This window comes from Triticum urartu, chromosome 7A (genome assembly GCF_056163025.1).
Source record: "Triticum urartu cultivar PI428250 chromosome 7A, HENAU_Tu73, whole genome shotgun sequence".
NCBI lineage: Eukaryota > Viridiplantae > Streptophyta > Magnoliopsida > Poales > Poaceae > Triticum > Triticum urartu.
Genome location: NC_141879.1, coordinates 550034972 through 550043528, shown reverse-complemented (window position 1 = coordinate 550043528; position 8557 = coordinate 550034972). Strand labels below are relative to the sequence as shown.

At 51.0% G+C, this 8557-nt stretch overlaps 2 long non-coding RNA genes across 2 annotated transcripts; both read right to left on the bottom strand.

Annotated features, from left to right (window-relative positions):
* Positions 1-1831: 1831 nt before the first annotated feature.
* Positions 1832-3320, bottom strand: LOC147960383 (uncharacterized). The gene is made up of 2 exons (XR_015611480.1): positions 3029-3320; positions 1832-2223 (listed from the first exon to the last, which is right to left on the bottom strand). It is a non-coding gene; the product is annotated as an uncharacterized LOC147960383 (long non-coding RNA).
* A 597-nt stretch (positions 3321-3917) lies between these two features.
* Positions 3918-5160, bottom strand: LOC125523222 (uncharacterized). Its single transcript, XR_007290144.2, has 2 exons — positions 4690-5160; positions 3918-4566 (listed from the first exon to the last, which is right to left on the bottom strand). It is a non-coding gene; the product is annotated as an uncharacterized LOC125523222 (long non-coding RNA).
* Between the last annotated feature and the right edge of the window lie 3397 nt (positions 5161-8557).

Genomic DNA, 8557 nt, shown 5'->3' with positions numbered 1-8557 from the left:
GCGTACGCATAATGTCGGTTTGGGCTGCTTCATCCAACAATATCACCGAATCAAGAAACAACTAGTGATGGCAAGCAATATGTATATACCCACGCCCACAACTCCTTCGTGTTCTACTCGTGCATATAACATCTGCGCATAGACCTGGCTCGGATGCCACTGTTGGGGAACGCAGTAATTTCAAAAAAATTCCTACGCACACGCAAGATCCTGGTGATGCATAGCAACGAGAGGGGAGAGTGTTGTCTACATACCCTCGTAGACCGTAAGCGAAAGAGTTATGACAACGCGGTTGATGTAGTCGTACGTCTTCACGATCGACCGATCCTAGTACCGAAAGTACGGCACCTCTGCGATCTGCACACGTTCGGCTCGGTGACGTCCCACAAACTCACGATCTAGCAGAGTGTCGAGGGAGAGCTCCGTCAGCACGACAGGGTGATGACGGTGATGATGATGCTACCGGAACATGGCTTCACCTAAGCACCGCTACGATATGACCGAGGTGGATTATGGTGGAGGGGGGCACCGCACACGGCTGGAAACAATCAACTTGTGTGTTCTAGGGTGCTACCCTGCCCCCGTATATAAAGGAGCAAGGGGGAGGGCCGGCCGGCCCTTGTGGTGCGCCTGGAGAGGAGGAGTCCTCCTCCTAGTAGGAGTAGGACTCCCCTTTCCTAGTCCTACTAGGAGGGGGAAAGGAAGGAGGAGAAGGGAAAAGGAAAGGGCCCCCCCTTCCCTAGTCCAATTTGGACTAGAGGAGGAGGGGGCGTACGGCCTGCCCTGGCCGGCCCTCTCTCTCTCTACTAAGACCCATGTGGCCCATTAGTTTTCCGGGGGGGGTCGGTAACCCTCCGGCACTTCGGTTTTCTCCGAAATCATCCGGAACACTTCCGGTGTCCGAATATAGCTGTTCAATATATCAATCTTTATGTATCAACCATTTCGAGACTCCTCGTCATGTCCATGATCATATCCAGGACTCCGAACTACCTTCGGTACATCAAAACACATAAACTCATAATACCGATCGTCATCGAACGTTAAGCGTGCGGACCCTACGGGTTCAAGAACTATGTAGACATGACCGAGACACGTCTCCGGTCAATAACCAATAGCGGAACCTGGATGTTCATATTGGATCCCATATATTCTACGAAGATCTTCATCGGTCAAACCGCATAACGATATATGTTGTTCCCTTTGTCATCGGTATGTTACTTGCCCGAGATTCGATCGTCGGTATCTAAATACCTAGTTCAATCTCGTTACCGGCAAGTCTCTTTACTCGTTCTGTAATGCATCATCCCGCAACTAACTCATTAGTCACATTTTTTGCAAGGCTTATATTGATGTGCATTACCGAGAGGGCCCAGAGATACTTCTCCGACAATCGGAGTGACAAATCCTAATCTCAATCTATGCCAACTCAACAAAACCATCGGAGACACCTGTAGAGGACCTTTATAATCACTCAGTTACATTGTGGCGTTTGGTAACACATAAAGTGTTCCTCCGGTATTCGGGAGTTGTATGATCTTATAGTCATAGGAACATGTATAAGTTATGGAGAAAGCAATAGCAACAAACTAAACGATCATCGTGCTAAGCTAACGGATGGGTCAAGTCAATCACATCATTCTCTAATGATGTGATCCCGTTAGTTAAATGAAAACTCATGTCTATGGTTAGGAAATATAACCATCATTGATTCAACGAGCTAGTCAAATAGAGGCATACTAGTGACATTCTGTTTGTCTATATATTCACACATGTACTAAGTTTTCGGTTAATACAATTCTAGCATGAATAATAAACATTTATCATGATATAAGGAAATATAAATAACAATTTTATTATTGCCTCTATGTCGTATTTACTTTAAATGTAACAATGGGATATTGGATAGTACGCACGCTCGTGCATATTTGACAAAAAAAAAAGCTCTCACAAGTTCATAGGTCTCTTATCATACTATTGAGAAATAGAAAAAACTTTTGTAGAACGATCAACATTTCGTTTCTAGGTACAAATTATCATAGTAAACCATGGTCGTCCACATATGCTCCGATCGGACTAAGCCCTGCTGCTACCTGCTATCCTCACTTGGACGGTCTGAAGAATCTTTGCACGTCCCATTATCAAGGAAAACGGAAGGCGCTTACCGTCGACCACATTCAGGACAGTTTGGAGAGGGCAAACTTGAGCAGCCGGTTGGGTTCTCTGCGATGATGTTCAAAACACATATCAGATCATTTGGAAATAGAGTATACTCCGCATTCTAAACTGAAAAGTCGATATCTGAAAAACTGCACAAAGTCAATACCTATGCGCCTGTTGTGTTCTCAACACATGCAACTTTTGAAACGGCAACACACGCATTGCAAGTTAAAAGAAAAACGAAAACAGGGAGCAGCGTTTTGGTTCCCGGGTTGAACAGTAAAATCACTAAAAAGGAAAAAACTGAATTTTTTTTTGTGGTGAAAGATGTCTGAGTTGCGTGATATCGCTGTCAAATTTCATCGTGTTTGGACATCTGAGTAACTCGCAGCCAAAAAATTAGGATTTGCGAGAAAGTTTACTGTTCGTACACTGCTCTAACCGATTTTGTCTTTTTGGCGGCGAGCTTCTCAGATGACCAAATACGATGCAATTTTACCAGGACGTCATGCACTCAAAACATCTTCGCTAAGAAAAAACAGTTTTCTTAACAATTTTTATTTAAAATATTTACTGTTTGCCAGGAGCAGATGAAGGGTAATGCTACACCTACATACTACTTCTTACGTGTTTTACGTAATATGCAACATGAAAAAATAGAATCAGAGATAGGAGGATTAAGCGGCTCACCCTTCTGAAAATCAGAAGGAGATGGGCAAGTTAATTAGTTAGAAAAATTATGTTAGCCTTCGTAGGCCATTCGTAGATGTAGGATTATCGGCAGATGTGTCTGGACTAAGAAATAAATATTGGATACGTCAAAAAAAGAGAAATAAATATTGCAACGAAAACCTGCATGTGTACTTACGAAAAGTATCGCAGCTTCGACCTAGACCACGTGTATGGCCACCGACGAAGGTTAGCAGTAGCAACGTGAGGACGGCAAGAAGCCGAGCAAGGAAGCGGCGAGAATTGGGCAGCAGCATCTTGCCGGATTCGCGACGCTCTCCGTGGGTTGCCGAGGGAACAATTGCCATGCCTCAGTGCTTATATAGGTACATAGGTTGTCAAAAGAAACGAAAAAAGGGCTTGTGTTCACTGGAATCCGCGGAACACGAGGCTTAACATGCTCGCGACCCACGACTTCCTCCGTTCATCCCGCACATGATGCGGAAAAGTCTGCATGACTTTTGGCTATGCTAAGTTGCTTGCTTAGTCCAGTCCACATCATTGGTCGTCATGGTACCAGCTAAGGGCATATATCACATCATTGGTTGTCATGATACTTCCTCCATTTCAAAATATAGTGCGCCCGCGCTTTTCGAGGTTCAACTTTGACCATAAATTTAACCGACGAAACCAACTGCGGCGGAAGAAAAAAGTTATATAATTAAAAACTTCTTTCGAATACGAATTCACTGATATAATTTTTGCTCCCGCCGCAATCGGTCTTGATAGTTAAATTTACGGTTAAAGTTGAAGCACGGGATAAAGAAAGCACTACATTGTGGAATAGAGGGAGTACCAGCTAAGGGCATTTATAGTGATTGATAAGACAATTTTATTTTAAACCTTGTAAAGTGTTGTAAGGTCTCCAGCAAGAATGCCTAGGAGATGGAGGTAGAAGGCTATAGCGATACCAAGCTTGAGTATAGCTCGCGGGAGGCACAGCTGGTAGACGTAACGCCTGCTGCATGATGAGGAAGTTTTCGTGCGCAGCGTCTGGCCACAAACGCGTTCTGGTTTATGAAAACAAGTTCGCCAAGGTCCGGCCACAAAGGGCTCAATCAATTAATTAAAAACAATAGTTGCTCGGTTAATTTACATAAAGTCGTAACAACAAGCCCCACTCATAGGACACCCGCCGGCCTGGCTACCAACACATTATACACATTGCCAAGAGGATGATCATCGTCGAGGCAGTCCGCAAGAGTCATCGTTATCACTTTTTCCCGAGCAAGCGACTCTGACTTCACTTCATCATATCATCCACGGGGTCACCACCGAAACAGCCGCCTAAAGCACATGCCGACCTATGCCAAACAACGAATCACAAGCGCCAGTAGCAGGCAGCTTTGATTTCCAAGGCGAACGACGAAGGGGAAATGTGCCAGGGTTGGCCGCATAGGATCCTCGAAGGGGAAACATCCTCGAAGCCGCAAGCCGGAAGCCCATCACCTGTCTTATATTTTCAGCTATGCTTGTCTTCCTTAACATGTTGTACGTAAATGATTGTGGCCTTGATAAATCTCTATTATAACACGACAAATATAGCACAAGACATACTAAAAGACCATCGTCGACGTCTCGACGACATAACATATGCTTGGGTTGGGAGTGAGCCCTGCTGCTATTCACATCCTGGACAGTTCGGAGAGGGCAAACGTGAGCAGCCGGCTGGGTCCTCTGCGATGATGTTCAAAGTACATATCAGGCCATTTGGAAACAGAGTACACTCGGCACGTATTCTAGACTGAAATGTGAACATATGCATGTGGGAACTTGAAGAAAAGCGAAACATGTACTTACGACGAGCATCGCAGTTTGCAGGTGGACGTGGAACAAACCTTCCACCACGGCCTGCATGGCCACCGACGATTAGCAGCAATAACGTGAGGATGGCAAGAAGCCGAGCAAGGAGACGGCGGCGGTTGGGTGGCATTATCTTCCCGGATTCGCAAGGCGCTCCGTGCGCGGCAGTCCGGCAAACCTATATATACACAGAAAGGGAACGATTGCCATTCCGCCACGCTTCAGCACCTTTGAAAACTCGGGCTGTCCGGTTATTTCCGGTTAATATACAGATCCAAAATTATGGATTTCTTCCTTGAAGAGAAAGACCGAAATAAACATTGTTAACTCGGGCTGTCAAAAGAAAAGGGAAGAGAAGGCCTGTATTGACTGGAACCTGCCGAAGACGAGACTTTCTCAGTTCTTCTCGCACATGGTGCGGAAAAGTCTGCATGACTTGTGGCTAAGCTAACACTTAACTTATGTTGATTATTGTCCAGTACTCTAGTCCACATCGTTCGTCGATGATGGGCGAGCGCGTTTCGCCAAATGTCTCTAAGCTCTGTCATCTATTCGTTCCCAAGTCTCAGAAGCGTGCCATGGTACCAGTTGTCATCTTAACATTGATTGAAGTGGGTGGGAAGGATGCATGCACAAGGAGTTGTCATCTTGACATTGATGAAAGTGGGTGAGAACTGGGAAGGATGCATGCACAAGGAGACTGGCCTAGTTCAAGGCTCGGTATTATTTGGCCTTGTTTGGATACTCTAACACAGTTAGAGTTAGAGTTATTTTCTAACCCACTCTAACCCAAATAAACACCTCTTCACCCGGTGCCGGGGTACTGATCCACGGGCACCTATGGGACCGGCGGGCCGGGTCCCTTTCGGTTCGGCGGGGGCGGAGATCGTGCAAAGAGCAAATCGAGGCGAAGCACGCGAGCGATTTACCCAGGTTCGGGCCGCACGGATGCGTAAAACCCTACTCCTGCTTTGTGGTTTTGTATTGATTTCTAGCTCGGGAGCGCGGAGTGCTACAGTACGCACCAGCGGCTAGCAAGACCGAGCGTGAGTGTTCGAACTGGCTAACCCCCCTCTACGTTGCACACGGGCCTCCTTTTATATGCTCAAGGGGCTACCGACAGGTGGCAACGGAGGTAAAGGAAAAAAATGGAAAGGTGTTGTGGTAGGCACAGCTACCTGCTACAGTGTATCATACCTAACCCTGACGGCAGGGGACAAGGGTCTTAAATGCCCGTCTGTGTCGCCTAAATAGTGCGAAAAGGGACCGCCAGGGACGCCACCGTTCGCCACGATGGCGATCTTGTTAGCGCCGCTTGCCACCGCACGTCCCTAGCTGCACAGCCTTCCGCCACGTACGCCTGGAAGGGCCCCAGAGCGACACGTTGGTGGATGTGCTGGAGCGCGGGCGCGGAGAGGTGGCTTGCCGCGGCAAGCACCTTGCCGCAGTCGTTGTCTTGTCGCGTCCGGGAGCTTGTCACTCACCGGGTCTTGCCGGAACACGTGGTGCGCCGCGGCAAGTTCCTTGAAATGCCTTGAGTGGCCTTCCCGGCAAGCTCCTCTTGCCGGGGTCTTGTCTTCTTGACTTGGACACTTTGGTCTTGAATGGCTCCAAAGGAACCACGGATGGGTCCAAAGGAACCACGGAGGATCTTGGCGGTCACCCGGCAAGCCTTGCCGCGGGATGCTGCGACTGCCCGTGCACAAGTTCGGGATACCAGGGTACCCCTACTCTAGTACACCGACAGGAGCCCCCGGGCTTGGGCCATACACGGTGCCGAGCGCTGTTGGGCCAGGCCCAAAACAGGGCACGGGCACGCGCGGCCTAGGTTACGCCGTATCTCACTCCGTATCCACCGCGCCCTCCCCGAACGGCACGCGTTGAATGCGGCGTCGTGAGAGAGGTCGTGGGGGTTTCTTTATTCGGAAATGCGGAACGTCCGTCCCCTCCCCCTTTATAAGCAGGGGAAACAGGGGCAGTTGGCCCACTCGCCCGTTGCCGTTCCCAATCTCAGAAATCTCCGCCGCTCCCTTGCCTCCCCAAAGCTGAGAGAGAGAGCAGCGCTCCGCCCCCCATCGCCACTAGCACCACCAACGCCGTCGACCTCCTCCACTACTTCCGCCATGGCTTCAAAAGCCGACAAGGGGAAGACCGTGAAGACGACCGAGGCGTAGCGGCTCGCGGCGCTGCGGAAGGAGCGGTCCGTTTCCTCCCCCCCCCCCCAAGCTCGGCGCGAAGGAGCTGAGGGAGAACTACTATCTGTTCTGGTCGGCGGAGACGCGCGCGCATCCGCGCACAAAGGTTCTCCCCGCCGCCGCTTGGAAGAAGGCTCCGAATGGGTACCCCTTCTTCGCATTGTTCTTCTATTGCGGGCTCTGCCCGCCCTTCTCTGATTTCTTCTGCGACATCATGAACACCTATGGATTCCATCTCCTTGACTTCACCCCCAACGCCGTCCTGACAATGGCAGTTTTCGCACACCTCTGCGAAAACTTTGTCGGAGTCCTTCCCAACGTAGCCCTCTTCCGCCACTTTTTCATACCCCGAGTAGAGAGAGGAGAGCCTCTATCCGGCGGGATTGCCTGGATCTCAAGGCCCGGCAAGAAAGAGACCTATCTGGAGGGAGAATTCCACGGCAAGTGGGAGGAGTGGAGAGCTGATTGGTGCTGGATTGACGAGGAGAGCCCGCAGCCATTTACCATCCGACGCCGAACCCCAGTAGCACGCGGCAGCGATTGGAGTAACATGGCTCCGGAGGACGCCAGGCTGAAGATTGCCGTCACCAGGATCCTGCGCCTGAGGCTTGCCGGGCTTACTGTTGACGCTGTTGGCGCAGACTTCCTTCGCCGCCGCATCGCCCCCCTGCAGGAACGGGGGAGGCCCACTTGGGAGTTCAAGAACGCGGCAGACATCATGAGGCTGCGGCCAGGCCTCAATTACAACTTTACAGTCCTGGAGCTCAACGCGATGCTGCAGGAGCTGTTCAAATATGACCCCCAGCATCCCGAGGTGTTCAGGTTGCCGGGGGGCGTCGTTCCTTTGTGCAACAATTCCGCGCTCGACCGCATCTGTGCAATGATGCCGGAGTGCGACTCGCACGGGATTGTGCCAACTTGGCAGGAGCCTGCAGACGAGGTCGTGCAGCAATTCTTCGACGACTTGGTGGAAGTGCCAATCCGCCTCGACGAGAAGGACGTCCTCACCCGCGACACCACGGATGCGGAGATGGCGCTCATCACCACTAGGCTGGAGGAGGCAGCCGCAGCCGCGGGCGAGTTCGGGTTCACTGTGGAGGAGGCCGATGCAGCAGAAGCGGCAAGCCGTGCCGAGCGAGGGGGGCCTGCCGGCAAGAAGGGGCTTGCCGGGCAAGACACCGAGCCGAGCGAGCCCGCCAAGGACACGAGCGGCTCGTTGCAAATCGACTCTTCTTCCACCTCGTCTTCAGACAGCCCACCAGAAGCAGAGCCTCCATCCCCACCAAGAAGGCGTCTCCGCAAGGTTGGTGATGTGGCGGAGCGGCAAGCGGGCCAACAGTCGCCACGCCGCGTGACACGCTCGACCACGGCAAACACCGTTGCCGCGGGAGCGCCTCATGCTACGACGGCAACTGGAGCGGAGTCTAGCCGGACCACCGCTTCAGTCCCTGCCGCTACTCACGTCGCGCCGACAGCCGGAGCGGGGTCGTCTCAGACCGCCGCCACTGCTCCCGCCAAGCGGCCAAGGGAAGCTTCTCCTCCGCCTCCTCGCGCCGGGCGCGCGCCAGGCTTCGACTTCTCCGCGTTAAGCTCCGACGAGGAAGAAGAAGAAGAGTAAGCTTCTCTTGTTGTACTTGCATTTCTTCAACTCTTGCTGTTGGTCTTATTTC